Below are 20861 nucleotides of genomic sequence, written 5' to 3'. Positions count from 1 at the left end.
AGTACTTGGCAGAGCTGTTCCATACAGGCCTGTCCTATTCTTCCATCAAGATACATGCATCAGCTATTTCAGCAGAATACAGCTTGGATCCTCCTGTCTTCTCTCATCCTCTGCTCAGACAGTTTCTGAGAGGAATTAAAAATGTAAAACCTCCCAGGAAACCACCATTGCCAGCATGGGACTTGAACTTTGTGCTAGAAAAGTTGACACTTCCCCCTTTCGAACCAGCAGCAACAGCAGAATTACAATACTTATCCTGGAAGACTGCTTTCCTGCTGGCAATAACTTCTGCAAGAAGGGTCTCTGAACTACAGGCATTAATGGCAGTGCAACCCTTCCTGATCTTCCATCAAGATAGAGTGTCCATGAGAACAAATCCTACATTTATGCCTAAGGTGGTATCCAGAGTGTCTTTAAATCAGGCTATCCACCTACCTACATTCTTCCCAAATCCACAGAACAGGGGAGAAAGACTCTTGCATACCTTGGATGTACATAGACAATTACGCTACTACCTGGACAGGACCAAGTCCAATAGAAAAACTGACCAGCTTCTGGTAGCATATGCAACAGGAAAGGAAGGAAAACCAATTTCAAAACAGACAATCTCCAAATGGATAGGAAATTGCATTAGATTTTGTTACTCCTACCATGGAAAGAAAACTCCAGAGAACATCAGGCCTCACTCCACAAGGGCTACAGCCACTACCACAGCTTTCTTACAAGGAGTGGCTACCAAGGACATTATAGAGGCTGCTACTTGGACCTCCGTGCATACATTTGCCAAGCATTACAATTTACCTTTATACTCTAGATCCCGAGCAGGTTTCGCCACTGCTGTTTTGCAAGGGATCCTAACTACACCATAATCTCTACTCTTTTCCTCCTCCCCTAGTTTAGCTATGGTATTCTACCCATAAGGACTGCAGATGCATCCTTGAAGGACATAGTACAGTTTTGTACCTACCATAAATGTAGATGTCCGATAGGAATGCATCTGCAGTCAGGATTACCCACCCACCTTCCCTCTGAGGTACTCCTAGGGTATTTGCCATCCTTCAGCTAGCTTGGGGGGGATCTATTATGGTGTATTTGTTTGTATATATGTACATACATGCTTATTTTATGTGTTTGCTCTCTACTATTTGGAAACATTGGCATTTATCCAAATTTAGCCATCCAAGAGGGCACCTGGCATCTGGGGCAAGAAACACTGAGGAAAATGGCGTCGGCTGATGCCTTTATACCCGAAAAACTGCAGCGATGACGTCGGGTGAAGTGCGACACCAGCCGAAGCCGGACCCAGACTTTGGAATCCGGCCGACCGAAGGGCTGCCTGACGACAGGACAACCCATTTGTAAGGACTGCAGATGCATTCCTATCGGACATCTACATTTATGGTAGGTACAAAACTGTACTTTCTCCATACTGAGGAGGGCTTCGAGGGCGTGCATCTTGAGGTTTAGACTTCTGGCATTGAGCAGCATTACCCTTATTTTTTTTCCACTTGTGTTTTCTAGGGAGGTAGGTTTGTCATTTGAGCCTTGCCTAAAAAAGGCACTATGGGGGTGGCAAGAGCCTTGGCCAATATCCGAAAGCCCAGGGGTGACAGGTGCAAGCCATCCCTTGCGAAGCAGCGTGGCTTGTCGAGCATGTCATTCCAAGCAGACAGGCATTGGATTCCCTTTGAATGACACCAGTAATTAAGCCATTTGTTAAAACTGATCATTTTGTCTTTGTACTGTGGCATCATTCTTGGTGAGGGTAAGATGCTGCTCAGGGTCAGGGCATACCGACCTGGGCTACATAATCAGAGAGCTCCTCTATGTCTCTTTTCATGTAGTCCAGGGAGGTACGTCTCAGGTCGTTCACACCGGCATGTACAATGACTGAGTCATATTTGTACTTGCTGTGGAGTGACCTGAGTGCTTGTGTTATGTGGCGGATTCTAGCTCCCGACAGGCAGCTTACTGTGACCTTATCCTTGTTCAGTCTGGTGAGCGGGACGTCAGTGTGTCTGACTATGGAGTCACCTATTACAAGTGTGTCTGGCATGTTGTTTGGCCTTAAGGGCTGTGACTGTTTAGCACACTGACTTTGTGAACTATGTGTTGCATGTGCTATGTCTTGAGGTGGCGGTTGCTTGGGTGTCTGCTTTGGAGGCCTCTGTTGTTTTGGTAGATTTTAATCAGCCTCAGTATGTTTTTGTGTGTTTATGTGTTTGGTTTGCAGTTGTGATAGTTCTATGTGAGACTGGGTTTGTGGTGTGCATGGTTACCTTCTCCTCCTGCCTGATCTTGCCAGTACTGAATTGAGAGAGCTCAGCCTCCAGTTTGGCTATATAGTTGCATCTCTCGCATATAATTGTATTTGTTGGGAGGAGGAGAGGGTTGTCTGTGTACATGATGTCTCCTAAATAGTCTACAACATGACCTATTATTGCCACTGGAGTTACTGTTTAACTATAGTCTTTAAAAAGACTTTATGCTAGGAGAATGGAAAGCTGCAGTAGTCATCCCTCTTCATAAGGGTGAGTCATCAACAGATTCCAGAAACTACAGATCCATTAGTCTGACTTGTCTTATATGCAAAGCCATGGAACGAATTGTCATGGAAATGATCAGCAAAGACATAGGAGATCTTCAGACACTGGATCCATCCCAATTTGGCTTTGTCAAAGGAAGGTCATGGCTACTGAACCTAGTGGACTTCTTTGAGAAGGTCACCAAGTCCATGGGTGAGGGTAAAACAGTGCATACTGCCTACCTTGATCTGGCTAAGGCATTTGATATAATACCCCACTCTGGTGTTGTTAACAAACTTATGGAATTGGGTATAAACTCCTATATAACATGCTAGATAGCCAGCTGGCTCACAGATAGGACCCAGAAAGTTATGATTGGTGCAACCACCTCCTCAAAGAAACCATTTACCAGTGGAGTCTCTGAAGGCTTTGTGCTGAGTCAATTCCTGTTTGGCATCTATTTCTCAGAAATCAAGGCTAATGTCAAAGGCTTCTGGCTGACCAAGTTTACAGAGGATTGCAAACTGGGAGCAGTCGTAGAATCCCCCCAAGACACTAATATCTTACAAGAGCGTCTAACACAGATAAATGACTGGTGTCAAAGTCATGGCTTAAAACTCAGTGCAAATAAATGCATTGGACAGTGAATATTTGATTATCTGAAAGTCATTTATAAGAAACGTCAGTTATCTGAACACAGTCTTCCAAAGTTTTTGGGTAGGAAAAATCATAAATTCTGAATATGTAAATGTTATATGTATTCGTTTGTGCTTGTTGTTTGAGCTTGTGGCCATCTTATATGTGAAAAATATTCTTCATTGTCCACTGGAATCACTGAATGGTTAATAATTGTATTCCCTGCATGCAGAAAAAAACAAGATTTTAGAAGTTTTTTAGTCCAGTTCAGTCTATGTTTGATTATCCGATCAGTTTGATTATCCGAGCTACCCTAGGTCCCAATTAATTTAGATAATTGACTCTCTACTGTAGTACCTTGTGGGAAGTCAGTTACCATGGGAAACTATGTCATCAGTAAAACACCACTATTAAGGGATCTGGGAATACATGTAGACTGTAACCTGGCCTTCAATCAAAATGTATCCAAGGTAGTAAGGAAGTGCTTCCAATGTTGCTTAACTTATAAGTAAGTGCATACCACCGAAGTCCAGGGAAGTCATTGTACCACTGTACTCAGCCATTGTCAGACTAATCTTCTTCTTCTTCTTTCGGTTTTCCCGGTTAGGGGTCGCCACAGAGTATCATCTGTCTGCTCATGATTGGCAGTGGAGTTTTACGGTGTCGAGTTGCCAGCCCGGCGCCCAACCTTCCACAGAAGGCACACACATGCACACACTCACACCTAGTGCCAGTTTAGAGTGTCCAATCCACCTACTGCATGTCTTTGAGATGTGGGAAGAAACTGGAGCACCCGGAGGAAACCCACACGACCACAGGGAGGACATGCAGACTCCGCACAGAAGGCACCCCAGCTGAGAATCGAACCGGAGAACCTCTTGCTGTGAGGCGGCAACGCTAACCGCTGCACCATCGTGGCCACCCCAGACTCTTCACTGAGTATAATTCTCCCTTTGGTATGTACCTGACCAGACACATGCAACAACTGTAATGTTGGGAAAGGTTCCTTATAAAAAGAATACAGGGCATAAGCACGATGTCCTATGTGGATCTCTTCAAAGCCCTATGTCTATACTTGGCCTCCTACAGTCTACTCATAGGTGATCTATGCCTAGCATACAAGGCATCCCTGGACCCAGCTATCATGAGAGTTTTGCCCTTCCTCAAAATAAACAGAATCAGAACTACTAGATCTAAAGACCTAACCTTTGCTTGCAACATAAGTAGGACATGTTGGAGAGACAGATATTTATCTCAGAGAATTCCCCTTTTCTGGAACAGACTCCCCATCCATGTGAAACAAAGTCCCTCCCTAACCCTATTTAAGTGTAATTTGGACAGTTGGATGGGGAATTTAAAATTCAACCCTGGTCTGGCACCCATGTCTTTGATGAACAGAGGCAGTCAGTAAATCATATTGTAACCAACAATCACTCCTATATAAATGTTTAAAACATAGAACTCTGGGATACATTTGGGTTGCATAGCTAGGCTTATAAAGGCTCTAGTGGTCTTTAGCCTAGTATACTCCCATGAACCCATGGACAACACATGTGAAGAAAAAGATGACAACACTGTGTGGGCTGTTAGGCCAAGCACATGTGAGATACACTCTGTGTGTAAAGAAATACAAAATGCTGCAGGTTAATGCTTACTCATTGTTTGAATGGTAAACTGTATTCATGTGAAACAATTTCAGGGCTAAAGTTATTAAAGTTATTAGAAGGCATGTTGCAGAAGACAAAAAGCTTGTTTACCATTTCAGAATTTTTGACTTTTTTTCCTACCCCCCCCCCCACACACACACACACACACAAACAGACACACACACACTCTTTTGATTGCTTATATGCTGTAGAGTACACAGTGTATGTTTGATAAAGTCTTTGTATGGGACACTAAGACATTTGGAAAGAGTAATACCACATGAAGCAAGCACTTCAGTATGGAGTTGCAAACAGTAGTAGGATTAATTTTCATACCAACAAAAGAAAAGCCAGTACAGAAATGATTGCTGTACATATAGGTTCATAGGTGTGTACTAGGCTAATGGACCTGGAGCCTTTACAAGCCTAGCCCATAGTATTACCCTGGCATTGTGCCACCCGACCTTCGTTCCCAGTGCCTCTGTCAAGTAGAGCCACTAGAGTGATCCCGGGGTGAATTTTCTATTTCCCATCCACTCATCAATATTTCTCTTGAAGAGGGCCAGTGAGGTGCTCCACTTGACATGTATGGGAAGTCTATTCCATAGCATGGGCAGTCTGTGTGTTATGAACCTGTCCCTCCAGCTTGTTCTGTTGTTTGTGGTAATGAAGTTGAGGTCTCTGGAGCATGAAGTGCGGAGGGATTGGGATTTCATTAGATCTAGCATTTCTAACAGAGCTGGGTCAGACATGGCATTCTAAGTCAAGCAGAGATTGCCCTAAGTAGGTGATATGAGACAGAGAATAGTTGGAGTTTTTTGAATCTGTCCATATAGGACAAGTATTTAAGGCCTAAGATCCTCTTTGTGAGGTATTTTTGCAGCCTCTCCAGTTGTTTGTAAGTGTCTAGTGAGGTATATGCTACATGGGGCATTGTACTCGATGATTGGCCTAATGAGGGAAGAGTAGAGGGAGACAATGACCTCTTTCTTCCTGGATGCAAAACCCTTAGTAATGAGATGTGCCACATAGAAGGACTTTCTGACCACAGTCAGTCAGTGGTCAAAAGAGAGGTTGCTGTCAACCTGTGTTCCCAGATCTCTTATGATGCCTTCTGTGTTCAGTGGACTACCATCGATGTGGTAATTCATGGGAACCAGGTTTTTCCCAAAGAAGATGATGACACATTTTTTGAAATTGAGCTTAAGGCCATGGTTCTGACACCAGTCATCGGTCTCAGTGAGGCCTTTCTGTAGGATGTCAGCATCACTTGGGGAGTTAATTATGGCTCCCAACTTGCAATCATCTGTGAACTTTGTCAGCCAGAGTCCCTTCGTGTTGGCCTGGACTTCAGAGACGTAGATACCAAACAGGAGAGGACCCAGGACCAAACCCTGTGGGACTCCACTCGTGACTGCTCGACACTCTGACTTGGAGTCAGCTACTTTCACACTGTGGGTTCTATCTGTGAGCCAATTTACAACCCACCTAGTGATATAGGGGTTGATGCCTACTTAATGAGTTTTTCTATGATTCCTAAGTGGTATATGGTATCAAAGGCCTTGGTCAGACCAAGGCAGGCTGTATGAACCACCTTGCCTTCATCCACAGCTCTGGTGACTGACTCAAAGAAGTAAACCAGGTTGAGCAGGCATGAGCTACCCTTCACAAAACCAAACTGTGTGGGATCTAGAGTTTGGAAGTTCCCTATATCTTTGTTTATTAGGTCCATGATGATGCTTTCCATAGTTTTGCATGCCAGACTTGTCAGGCTAATGGGGCAATAGTTCCCAGGGTCTGTAGTCGCTCCTCCTTTGTGGAGAGGGATGACTGTAGCAGTGCGCCATTCAGTAGGGACAAAGCCTGAGGTGAGGTTGTGATTGAACAGGGCACACAGGTGAGGTGCCAGTTCACTCTGTAGTTGATGTAGAACACAACCAGGGATATTGTCAGGTCCCATAGAAGCTGTATTCTTGGCCTTGGTCAGTGCCGTTTTAACCTGTGCAGCAGTAATACTGGGTACCTGGAAATCTACTGATATTGTGACTGGTCCTGTAGTGGGGGAGAGAGGGGTAAAGTTGGCACTGAATCTGTTGACCAGTATATTGGCAATATCTGTTGGCTCGGTATAGGAGGTGCCATTGTGCAACAGCTCCAAGCAAATCTGGGTATTGCCATGGAGATTCTTTACATACCTATAGAAGGCCTTGTGGTTGTCATTACTGTCTGCTGCAATTCTGTTTTCATATCTAGCTTTAGAGGATTTGATGAGGAATCTCAACTTTTTGTTGCGGCTGATAAGTGAGTTTTTCCAGTCTTGGGATTTCAACTTATTTCTCATCAGTTTCCTCCTCCTGTTGTAGAGTTTGTTTATGGCAGGGGGCCACCAGATTGGCTTCCTTTTTTTGGAGGAGAGCGTCTTGGTTCTGTTGGGTATGGCGAGATCCATGCATTTGTGTACGTGTTCATACAGGGCATTAGTGTATGATTCGGCGGTCATGCAGTTGTTCTCCAATTGCATGGGTGCCATGAAGTTAGCCACCTCTGTTTTTAGGAGCCCAAAGTTAGCTTTGGAGAAGTTTTTCATGGTGGTTACCTTTGCAAGGGGCGTGGGAGGGATGTGGATTTCCAAGGTGATTAGTTTGTGGTCGGATCTAACCAGGGAGGAGTTGACTATTGATAATGGTCACCCATGTTAGTAAAGACCAGGTCAAGGATGTTGCTCTCTTTAGTGGGGGGTAAGAATGAGCTGGTCCAGGGCATTGGAATTAATGAATTCCAGGAAACGGGCAAATGAATTGGTACATGGGTTGTTTTCCCAGTTAATGGAGGGGTAGTCGAAGTTGCCCAGTATGAGAGTGTTAGGTTGGACCCTAATATTCTCCAGGGTGCTTAGGAAAGTGAAGTGCGAGTCTTGGGTCATGGTTGGGGACCTGTAGCAGGCAACAACCTGAATCACTGTCTTACCCAATGTTAGCTGCACCTGAAGTATCTCTGATGCATCATGTTGGGCTACCAGTCTGGAGGTGTGCACATCCTTTATGAATATGGAAACACCACCGCCTTTGGAGTTTTGGTCCAAGTTCTGAGGCCGAAAGGTATGGAATGAGTTATAGCCTGGTAGTGCAGGGGTGCTAGCTGCTGCCTTGAACCAGGTCTATGTTACAGCACAAATGTCGATGTTCTCCATTTTAAGGAGTGCTTCGAGCGAGTGCATTTTGAGATTTAGACTTCTAGTGTTGAGCAGCATGACCCTCAGATTGCATTTGTTTGTAGCTGTTATGGTGGTAATTTGGTCTTAGGAACACCACCTAAAAAAGGCACTATAGGAGTGGCAAGAGCCTTGGCCAGTATCCAGAAGCCCCAGGGTGACAGATGCAGGCCATCTCTGGCAAAGCATCTAGGTCTGTCAGTCATGTCATCCCTGGCAGACAGATATTGGATCCCCTTAAAATGACACCAGAAACTTAGCCAGTTGTTGAAATCAGTCATTTTCTGCTTGTACTGTGTTATCATTTTGGGTGATGGTAAGAAGCTGCTCAGGGCTAGGGTCATACCCATCTGGGCTACATAATCTGAGAGCTCCACCATGTTTCCTTTCATGTAGTCCAGGGAGGTACATCTCAGGTCATTCATACCTACATGTACAATGACAGAGTCATATTTATACCTGTTATTGAGGGACCTGAGTGCGTGCATTATGTGGCTGATCCTGGCACATGACAGGCAGCTGACTGTTACTTTCTCCTTATTCAACTTAGTGAGTGGGACATCAGTGTGCCTCACTATCAAGTCACCTATGACTAGTGTGTTGGGCATTCTGTTTTGCCATAGTGGCTTTGGGTGAGTGGCACACTGTTTAGGAGAGTTAAGTGTCTCATGATTAGTGTTGTGCTGTGGTGGTCGAGTGCATTTCTGCCTTGGAGGTCTCTGCTGTTTGTGTAGATTTTTATTGAGAGCCTCTGCAAAGGTGGGTGTGTGGTTTGTGTTTTTATGTGAAGGCAGTGCTGGTGTGTGTTCTGGAGGGCTATGTGTTCTGTGTGTTGTGGTGCAAGTGTTGACCTGCTCCTCTTGACCAGCAATTCCGGTCTTGACTGCAGAGTGCATGGCTTCCAGTTTGGATATATAAATGCATCTCTCACAAGTCTGAGCGTTGTGGGTAAGAGGAGAGGGTTGTCAGTGTACATGAGGCAGTTACTAAATTGCCTCAGGATGCCCAAGCTCACCAGGCTAATAGGAGAAAGCACAAGGAACTGACCTTTAGACATGCCTGGAGGGGTGGGCATTAATAATAAGTACTGGAGCTGTTTCCTTGTAGAGCATTTAGTGGTGGTAGCACTGTTGTGTGCTACAATAATTGCTACAAGAAGTCTGGTAAAGTGCTAGACTAATAAGCTAATAAAAGTGCAGGAGAGCAGAGAACTAGCAGATCTAATGCTCATTAAAAACACAAAACAAGGAGCAGTTTCAAAGTATTCCCCTCAACTCCATCTTGACAATAAATCACATAAGTGCAAGTTATGCCTTTCATTTATAAATGAGATGCAACCCACAGTAAAAGATAAGCCGAAGAAAGTACTTACTGCAATAGCCAGTGGCATATGCTAATCATGAGCACAAATTAAAGTTTTCAAATAATACTGTAAATAATGGAACTCAAGATAAAAAGATCAGTGGGGATGTCCAAATAAATGGGACAAGACAACAAAGTACTCACTTGACTTAAGCTACAAGGGTCTGGCTCCTATAGAACTTTTCCTGCCTTGATCAGGCTTAATAATGACATGACAAGGCTGCTCCTTCACCTCTCAAAATCCAGGAGGTAACACATCTTTTACTGGGATAAGCATGGGAAAGGACTTCCCCCATAACAAATGACTGCATGTGGAAATTACAGGAATGTCAAATGTCTCATAACCCAATTGGTTATTGCATCATGATGTCTGACTTCATGTTTTAGAAACCAGTCGGGTTGTTGGATATGTAAAAGTAAACTACACAGGGGATTTGTAATATAAATGCTTCATGGAAAGTGCACATAGAAGTATGTGAAATAAAGTAAGAACATTTTAAAGTGTCAAAGAAGCTGTTCCTAGGCTGCTTTGAAGGCAGCTAGAATGCATGCCACCACTAAAGATGGCTGGAATAAACATGCTTTCAGGCACCTAGCAGTACATACCAATAAAATAAGCTTTTCTTAGAATTTTTCATGTAATAGTTCATTTTTTTTTAAATTTACACATGAACAAATGCAGAAATCACTGCCTGTATTTGTGCATGTGTAAAGTGATTTCAGGTAGTGCACAGTGTACTTAGTTATGAGCGCGCTGTAGATGAGGAAGGTAAAAATAGTTTATTGACAGTGGCACTGTAAGCATCCGCTGCAGTATAGATTTGAGTGAGGTAACCTTACCATTTTGTGTTTATCCAGCCTTTGGGCCTGAAGTAGACCTTGAGACCAGTGCTCTACCTTGTAGATGTTCTTCGTGTTTCACTGTTGCAGTCATTACATTTGGGTAATCTGCTGGCAGGTTGCTCTCAGTCGGCCTGACTAACAAAGTCTTGGGTCCTCGTCGGTTGCTGTCCCTTCTACCATGACATCATGTCGTCAGGGGTATAAAGCATGCAGTCGACACCATTACATCAATCTTTCTTGCCGCACGGTGCCCGAAGCAGAAACAGTTCTCAAGTGCCAGTCAGCCGACTCCTGAAATTTTCGTTTTCGAGTTTCAGAACCGAAATCTTCAACTTAAAGCTAAGTACCCCGTTGGGGAAACTTTTTCTTGCTCCTTACCGATGTTGGTAAAAGTTAATAATTGCATTACTTGTGGAAAGCAAATACCTCATAAAGATTTTCATTCGTACTGTATTCCTTGCCTAGACCCTGACCACGATGTACCTTGCTGTCGGTTTTGTGATTTATTTAATCAGTGTACTATCCATCGTCGGCATATTTTTGCCTCTAAATATTTCGGTTCTCGATTTAATTATCCAGAAATGTCATCGGTTAGCCATCCGACTACCGGGATTCTGAAAAAACGTAAAGATAAAGACAGAGACAGGCCGCCGAGGTCCAAAACTGCCAACAACGTTTCTCCTAAGCCAGTCGCCAGTTCGCCAGTACTCAGTGAGGTGCTTTCGCAGCCCCTGATACCCGCTACTTCTGATTTGCATGCCTCTGTTGAGACCCATTTAGAGTCCGGTATGCCGCGAGATACTTCAGGTATGGACCCCGCGGATGTCTCCACCTTGTTTGGGTCCGGAGCTGCTATGCAGGCACCGGCTTCTGAGGGTGTATTCAGGCCTACAGACTTGCATATTAAAACTACATCTCCTTCATTACTAAGGCATAAATCTCAATCCATGTCTAAAAAACCGGCACCCAGGCCACATGCTCAGGCCCCAATGCCTAAAAAACGAATGATAAAATAGCTGAAGATCTAATAACTCTAATCAAGGGTAGTCAACCCCCCACCCCCAAGAGGCCTAGGGCTGAGCTTGATTATGAATCTTCTGATCAGGATTCTGTTTCTTCTGACTCTCCTGATGACCTGGATTTGTCCATACCTACTTATGAGGATTCTGATGCACAGGATTCTATTCCCTCTGCTTCCCCTCCTGAGGATTTTTCTTTTGGGGAAACTTTACGTACTTTAAGGGAGCATTTTCACTGGGAAAGCCAGGAAATTTTCTGATTCAAAAAAGAGGCTTAGGGATTTCCTCCTTCTACCTCCGCATAGGCCTTTGGCTATACCTCCTGTACTAGACATTGTTGATGATGTTTTCTCAGAATACAGTTTGGCCCCTGATTCCCTGCCTCCTGCTCCTAGTAAACCTGAAAGATAGTACAGGGTTCCTGAGTCCCACAAGTTCCTTTTCAAAAAATGCTGTTGCAGATCCAGAGACTATTTCTCAGGGGCCCAGGTTCATTAAGGCTTCTACTGCTAAAAATCCAACCCCTTCTGATAGAGACTCCAGGGCACTGGATAGATGGGGTAAAAAGGTTTATACTTCTGCAACCTTGGCAATCAGAGCTTTAAACTGCCAATTTCATATGTTAAAATATCAGCAACATGTTATTGGACTGCTTAAACAGAAAATGATGTTGATTCCTGACTGTGTGGAAAAATAAAGATTTACAGGACTTAATGCATTCTGCTGAACAAGTTGGAAAACATACTTTGCAATGTGGTTTTGATTCTTTAGAGGCCTCTTGCAGGGCTGCTGTTACTGGGTCTGTGCTTAGAAGGCATGCTTGGCTTAAGGAGCAATCTTTGCCTGATCATGTTAAAGCTAAATTGTTGGATGCTCCTTTAAATCAGGACTGCCTGTTTGGCAACAAGGCTGAAGTAGTTCTTAAAAAGATGGAAGATAAAGCTAAATCTATGCAAACTGTTAAAGTTTTTTTACAAGTGCAACCTCCTAGATTTAGTAGGCAATGGCCTACTAAGAATTGGTCCTTTCCAGTCCCTTCCAGGTCTTCTCAAGCCAAACCCAGACACAGCAAAAAGCCCACGTTTCAGTCCCAGGGGGCTCTCAGAACCAAGCAGTGGGGGGGCCTCCACTTCCAAATCTGGAAATAACAAGACACCCCCCTATGGTAAACAGTCTCAATAACTTCCTTTTAAAAGTACCAAGCACTTATCTTTTGACCGCCCCTCTGGGGGGAAAGATTGCTCTTCATGCAAAGAACTGGGAACTCATAACCCAGGACAAATGGGTTTTAAATATAGTGTCCCAGGGATACAGATTTCATTTCCACACGTTGCCAACACCAAATGGGTGGCCAGACCTGCCCCCAAATCAGTGGGCAGAGGCTCAAAAACAAGTACTTTCCCTCTTAAGCATGGGGGCTATTCATCTGGTACTAGAAGAGGAAAAGGGACAAGGTTTCTACTCCAGACTTTTTCTGGTACCAAGAAAAGACAAATCATGGCGTCCAATCCTGGACCTGTCTACTCGAAACACCTTTCTGGAGATTCAAAACTTCAAGATGCTGACTCTTCATCAACTACTTCCTTTGCTAGGCAAAGACGCCTGGTTGGCAGCACTAGATTTAAAAGAAGCATACCTGCACATCCCAATCAGGGAATCTTGCAGAAGACACCTACGCTTCAAAGCAGGCTACTCGCATTATCAGTTCTCTGCACTGCCCTTTGGCTTATCTACTGCACCCAGGGTATTCACAAAGTGCCTGGCTCCAGTTATTACATTTTGCAGGCAAAGAAGTATTCAAATATACCCATACCTGGACGATTGTCTAATTCAGGCAGAAAGCCAGGGCATACTTTTAAATCATCTGGTGTTTGTAAAAAGGGTTCTAACTTGTCTGGGGTAGACCATAAACGAAAAGAAATCACAACTGGTACCCTGTCAACAAATTACATTCCTGGGAGCAAGCTTGAATACAACTTCCCAGATGGATTACCTTACGCCAGAAAAGCAAATTCATTTGGTAACCTATTTCAAACAAGTGGCCACAAAAACCCTGCTATCTGCAAGTCAAATACTGCAAGCCTTAGGGTTCATGGCCTCCTGCATTCTTCTAATTCCATATGCAAGACTGCATATGAGGAAACTACAGTGGTATCTAAAAAGCCTATGGAGTCAACATTCTCACAGTCTGGAAACAATGATTCATATCATACCTTGCCTATGCCTAGAGTTCCTCTGGTGGGCAGAGGTCTGCCACCAAAACAAGGGACTACAGTTTACACTACCCCCTGCCACCCAAACCCTAACAACAGATGCATCAGTCTATGCTTGGGGGGCTACCCTGGCAGGGAAGTGCATTCAGGGCAAATGGGACCCAAGTCAAATGCACCTACATATCAATCAGAAAGAAATGTTAGCTGTACAGAATGCTCTGACAGCCTTCAAGGACTACATTCTTCCAGGACAACTAATGGTAAAGACGGACAACACCATGGTTATGTGGTACATAAACAAGCAGGGGGGCACACATTCCTAGCCCCTCTGCAGACTAGCCATGGCATTGTGGAACACAGCCTTGCGCTACCAAGTGCATCTACAAGCTCAATTCCTGCCAGGAAAATTAAATACACTGTCAGACGGACTACGCAGAAACCTCATGTACCCAAACGAGTGGAAACTGGAACCAAGGATTTTCAACATGTTGACAAGCAAATGGGGGAGCCCAGACATAGATCTATTTGCCTCCCCCCAGAACTACCAGTTGGACATGTTTTGCACAAGGACTTCCCACAAACAAGCCTGGAAAGTGGATGCTCTGTCCTTCAGCTGGAAAAACCTATCAGTCTACTCCTTCCCCCAGCTGCCTCTCCAAAGTTCTACTAAAAGTCAAATAGGACAAACCAAGGATGATCTTGATTGCTCCAGACTGGCCGCGCCAACACTGGTACCCCCTCCTGCGTAGTGTGTCGCAGTTACCTCCATGGCACCTGCTCAGACCCCTTTCCTGCTGTCCCAGCAGGAGAATCAATTTCTGCACCCTCAGCTTCCTACATTGAACCTTGCAGCCTTGCTAATCACTTAAATTCACCCTTTTCATCCCTCAGCAAACCTATGATGGATGTCATCGTAGAGGCAAAAAGACCTAGTACTAGAAAATCTTATGCTGATAAATGGAAAAGATTCTGTGCCTGGAATCAATCTCATGGAATGAGCACAGCAGCGCCCAATTTACCTCAGATTTTGCAATACTTAACTGAGATGCTTCACAAGGGCCTGACTTTTTCTTCCATTAAAATCCACGCCTCAGCCATTTCAGCTCATTATAACACTCTTCTCTCATCCTCTGCTCAAGCAGTACATCAGAGGGGCAAAAAACTTGAGACCACCCAGGAGAGCACCAACCCCTGCCTGGGACCTTAACTTTGTATTGGAGAAACTCACTCTACCTCCTTTCTAGCCAGCTGCTACTGCAGACTTAAAATGTCTTTCTTGGAAAACAGCCTTCCTTTTAGCAATCACTTCAGTTAGAAGGATATATGAATTACAGGCCCTTATGGCAGTGGAGTCTTTCATCATCTTTCATGCGGACAGGGTGTCACTCAGGACCAATCCTTCCTTCATACCCAAGGTGGTATCCAGTGTGGCTTTTAATCAGTCCATTCATTTGCCAACATTCTTTCCCAATCCACAGAACAAAGGGGAACGGATTCTGCATTCCTTGGATGTGCACAGACAACTTAGATTCTACTTGGACAGGACTAAACCTCGAAGACAATCTGAACAACTGCTGGTAGCATTTGCTGCAGGGGCAGAGGGGAAGGCTATTTCAAAACAAACCATTTCTAAATGGATAAGCCATTGCATTAATTTCTGCTATAAGCACCATGGAAAACCTATGCCCCAGAGGATCAAATCTCACTCCACCAGGGCTGCATCTACTTCTGCAGCCTTTCTCAGGGGTGTTCCTACCAGGGACATCCTAGAAGCTGCTACCTGGAGTTCTGTACATACTTTCACCAAACATTATCATTTGCCAATTTTCTCTAAATCCAGAGCTGGCTTTGTCACTGCTGTCTTGCAGGGCCTTATAGCTGGCCCTAATGCTATATAAACTCCTTCTGCCAACCATAGCTTTGGGAATCTACCCAAATGTAATGACTGCAACAGTGAAACACGAAGAACATAGTACAGATGTTCATCGTGTTACCTTGCTGCAGTCATCACACCTGGGGTTATCCTGCCGTCAGGTGGTCCCGCAGTCGGCTGGAATTGGTCCAGCGTCAGTTGCTGTCACTTCTTCCCTGACGTCAGTGCACCAGGGGTATATATAATGCATCCGACGCCATTTTCTTCAGTCTTTCTTGCTGCGCGGTGCCCGAAGCAAAAGCAGTTCGCAAGTGCCGGTCGGCCGACTCCTGAGATTTTCGAACTCGAATTTCAGACCGAAGTCTTCAGTAAAGCTAAGTACCCCGTTGGGCAAACTTTTCTTGCCTCAGAACGATGTCAGAAAAAGTTAACAATTGTATTTCTTGTGGGAAGCAAATACCTCATAAGGATTTTCATTCTTACTGCATACTTTGCCTAGGCCCAGACCACGACATCACTAGTTGTCGTTTTTGTGCTGGGTTTAATAAGCATACTATAAAAAGACGCTTTGATTTCGCATGACACTACTTCGGTAGAAAATTTAACTGCACTATGCCGTCGGAGCAACCGATTACCGGCGTGCACAAAAAACGCAAGGATAAGGACAGGCAGCCTAGACCCAAGCCAGACTCCGAGGCCTCGGCTGGTCCGGTCTCTGGTTCACCGGTCTTCAGTGAGGCTCCGACGCAGCCCCTGACTACCGCAGATCTGGAACCCGAGTCCGATTCGGATCTTTTGGCGTAAAGTACTAGGCCAACGCAGCCATTTTGTTCAGCCCCTACCGACGACACCACTGAAAAAGATATCGTTGTTGCAGAAACACCTTCGGTTTCTGAAGGAGTATTCTGACCGATGACGCTCACCATTAAAACGTACCCTAAGACGAAGACTCCTATTAAACCTAAAAAGACTGCACTTCAGTCCCCTGTTCAAGGCCCCATGCCTAAGAAACAGATGTTCAATATGGCTGAAGATTTGATCTCTTTAATCAGGGGTTCCCAACCCCCTCCTGACAAAAGGCCTAGATAAGAGGAAGATTATGCATCCTCTGAACAAGTGTCCATTTCCTCAGGTTCCTCAGAGGACCAGGATTACTCCTTCTCCCCTTATGAAGATTCTGATGCTGAGGATTCCATTCCCTCAGCTTCTCCTCCTGAAGACTACTCCTTTGGGGAAACTTTACACACTATGAGGGAACATTTTCACTGGGAAGGTCAGGACTACTCTGACTCAAAGAAAAGGCTCAGAGAGTTTCTTTTACTCCCCCAGCACAGACCACTTGCCATCCCCTCAGTTTTAGACATTGTGGATGATGTTTACTTAGAATCCAGTTTGAACCCATACTCTCCCTCCTGCTCCGGCCAAACCTGACAGATACTATAGAGTGCCTGATTCCCACAAATTTCTTTATAAAAGCCCTGTTGCTGATCCAGGGTCCCAAAGGGGCTAAGGCATCTATGGCAAAAAATCCTGTACCCTCTGAAAGGGACTCCAGAGCACTAGACAGGTGGGGGAAAAAGGTTTACACCTCAGCCACTCTAGCTATGAGGGCACTAAATTGCCAATTTCACATGTTAAAGTATCAGCAATTTCTTATATCTCAGTTAAAACAAAGAATGAGCACACTCCCTCAACAGTCTGAATTGAAAGAAATGCAGGATCTGTTGCACGCAACTGAACAGGTGGGCAAACATACTTTACAATGTGAGTTTGATTCTTTGGAGGCTTCCTGCAGAGCAGCTGTCACTGGGTCTGTTATACGTAGGCATGCTTGGTTAAAGGAACAAACTCTGCCTGATCATGTTAAAGCCAAGCTTCTAAATGCTCCCTTACAGCAGGATGTTCTTTTCGGAGTTAAAGCAGAAGAAGTCTTAAAGAAAATGGAGGATAAGGCAAAATCTATGCAGACAGTCAAAGATTTCCTACAGGTACAGCCCCCTCGCTTCAGCAGAAATTGGCCAACAAAAAATTGGTCCTTTCCAGCTACTGACAGACCACAGAGGGGTAAATACAGACGTCCAAGAGGCAGAGGACAACCACAAGCCCAGTACAAACCTCGCCAATGGGGCACTGCAACACAGAAGGGAGGAGAAGACAGGTCCCAAACTACCAGAAGGCAAACTCAATGACTTGCACCTCATCTGGCCAAGCAACACTCTCTTGGCAGCCCCCTTGGGAGGAAAACTCGCACTTTTTTCAGACAACTGGCACATTGTCACAAAGGACAAATGGGTCCTAGACATAATTTCACGAGGATACAGATTCCATATTCACACCTTGCCAATGAAAAGAGGAATGCCAAACCTACCACAAAATCAATGGGCAGAAGCACAAAAACAAATTACAGCTCTCATGGACATGAGAGCCATTCAGCTGGTACCTACTCGAGAGCAAGGCCAAGGATTTTACTCAAGACTCTTTCTAGTTCCTAGAAATGACAATGCCTGGAGACCAATTTTGGACCTTTCAATTCTAAACACCTTCTTACAAGTACCCAAATTCAAGATGCTAACACTACAGCAGCTTCTTCCCATGTTGGGCAAGGAAGCATGGCTAGTAACGTTGGACCTCAAGGAGGCATACCTGCATGTCCCTATCAGACAAAGTTGCAGAAGATACCTCCGTTTCATTGCAGGTTCAACCCATTACCAATTCTCTGCACTGCCCTTTGGCTTATCTACTGCACCCAGGGTCTTCACAAAATGCCTGGCTCCAGTAATTGCATACTGCAGACAAAGAGGAATTCAAATATACCCATACCTGGATGACTGCCTCATCCAAGCAGAAAGCAAGGACATCCTCTTACAACATCTGGCTTTTGTAAAGCATCTTCTAAGTTGCCTGGGGTACACAGTCAACGAAAAGAAATCAAAACTAGTACCGTCACAAAATATGACATTCCTGGGTGCCACCTTGAATACAACGGCCCAGAAGGCTTATCTGACGCCAGACAAACAACTACAACTGACTCAATATTTCAAAACAATGGCAACAAAGACCCAACTACCTGCAAGAAAAATTCTGCAGGCCTTGGGCTTCATGTCATCTTGCATACTACTAATACCATTTGCAAAGCTGCATATGAGGAATTTACAGTGGTACCTAAAAAGCATATGGTCTCAACACAGCCACAGCTTGGACACAATGATATCTCTCATTCCCTGCCTACAACAGGAGTTTCTATGGTGGTCACAGGCATGTCACCTCAACAAGGGTCAGCCTTTCACCTTGCCCCCAGCCAGGCAAACTATGACAACAGATGCATCGGACTACGCCTGGGGGGCACACATGGCAGGACAGTGTGTTCAAGGCGTATGGACTGCAGATCAAAGGAATTTGTACATCAGTCAAAAAGAGATGCTAGCTGTACAGAATGCTCTGACAGCCTTCAAGAATCTATTACATCCAGGACAACTTACAATAAGGATGGACAACACCACAGTAATGTAGTACATAAACAAACAAAGGGGTACACACTCCTACCCTCTATGCAGGCAAGCAATGACCTTGTGGAACACAGCTCTGGCTTACCGAGTTCAGTTACAAGCTCAATTCCTGCCATTAAAGAACACATTGGCAGACGACCTCAGCAGAAACATCGTGGATCCCCACGAGTGGAAACTGGATCCACAAGTATTTGCAATGATAACTCAAAAATGGGGCCTTCCAGACATAGACCTGTTTGCCAGTCCTCAAAACTATCAACTAACAAAATTTTGTACAAGGACACTCCACCATCAAGCTTGGAAAGTGGACACACTCTCATTCATTTGGAAAAACCTGACAGTATATGCCTTCCCTCCATTGCCTCTCCTCACAAAGGTGCTTCTGAAAGTCAGAAAGGAGAGACCACGACTGATACTCATAGCCCCAGACTGGCCACGCCAGCACTGGTAGCCACTATTGTGGAATATGGCCCAGGGCCCACCTTGGATTTTACCACAAATTACCCATTTGCTCACACAGCAAAACAATCAGATTCTTCACAGCCAGCTCAAAACCTTAAATCTGGCTGCATGGCAAATCACCTAAGCATCCAGCCAGCTCCTCTTTCCCAAGTAGTTATGGATGTTATTCTGGAAGCTAGGAGGCCCAGCACTAGGAAGGCTTATTCGGACAAATGGAAAAGGTTTTGTGCCTGGAACCAAGCTAAAGGCCAAAACACAATTCAGCTTCACATGCCTCACATTCTACAGTATTTAACTGAGATTTTGCACAAAGGACTTTCTTTTTATTCCATTAATATCCATGCATCAGCTATTTCAGCCCATTACAACACGGATCCACCCTTATTTTCGCATCCACTTCTAAGGCAGTTCCTCAGAGGGGCAAAAAACATTAGGCCCCCCAGGAGAGCACCTACACCAACATGGGACCTCAATTTTGTTCTGGAAAAACTTACGCTACCTCCCTTTGAACCAGCTTTCTCTGCAGATCTACAGTTCCTATCATGGAAGACTGCCCTGCTGCTAGCAATAACTTCAGCTAGAAGAGTTTCAGAGCTGCAGGCACTAATGGCAGTGGAACCTTTCCTCATTTTCCATCAAGACAGAGTTTCTCTACAAACTAATCCTTCCTCCATGCCTAAGGTGGTTTCCAGTGTGGCTTTAAATCAAACCATCCACTTACCCACCTTCTTCCCAAATCCACAGAACAAAGGAGAAAGACTCCTGCATTCCTTGGACATTCACAGGCAACTTTGTTACTACTTGGATAAAACTAAGGCTTTCAGAAAGTCTGACCAGCTCTTTGTATCCTATGCTACAGCTTCACAAGGGAAGGCTATATCAAAACAAACCATTTCCAAATGGATAGGACATTGCATTCGTTTTTGCTATACCCATCATGGAAAACCAGTTCCTGCTACCATCAGGCCCCACTCTACCAGGGCAATAGCTACATCTACAGCCTTCCTCAGGGGGGTTCCAACCAAGGAGATTTTGGAAGCTGCAACTTGGAGTTCAGTACACACCTTTACCAAACACTATCACTTACCACTTTAAGACTAGGGCTGGCTTCGCCACTGCAGTTCTGCAGGGCCTTCTAGCCTCCTCTAACCCTCTATGACTCTTCCATCCATCCTTAGCTTTGGGATTCTACCCAAGTGTGATGACTGCAGCAGGGTAACATGATGAACATAGTACAGTTTTGTACCTGCCATAAATGTAGATGTTCGAGTGTATACCCTGTTGCAGTCCAGGTTACCCTCCCTCCATCCCCTCTGATCTAACTGGCTAAATCTCTACAATACCTTCCTGATGTATTTGCTTATAGCTGGAGGGATTTTGTGTTTGTGCAAAATTTACTTAATTTGGTACTAATTACTGACCACCTTATTGGGGGCACCTGACATCTGGGGCAAGAAAAACTGAAGAAAATGGCGTTGGATGCATTATATATACCCCTGGCGCACTGACGTCAGGGAAGAAGCGACAGCAGCCGACGCCGGACCAAGACTTTGGAATTCCGTCCG

General features: G+C 44.7%; 1 protein-coding gene across 1 annotated transcript in view; it reads left to right on the top strand.

Moving 5' to 3' along the window:
* MFSD10 (major facilitator superfamily domain containing 10) overlaps positions 1-20861 on the top strand; it is a 1679282-nt gene that overhangs the window by 627998 nt on the left and 1030423 nt on the right. The window lies entirely within an intron of this gene.

The sequence above is a fragment of the Protopterus annectens genome, chromosome 2.part1 (assembly GCF_019279795.1).
Source record: "Protopterus annectens isolate FY-2018-M chromosome 2.part1, PAN1.0, whole genome shotgun sequence".
Classification (NCBI taxonomy): Eukaryota; Metazoa; Chordata; order Ceratodontiformes; family Protopteridae; genus Protopterus; species Protopterus annectens.
This window is presented reverse-complemented; position numbering and strand designations above follow the sequence as displayed.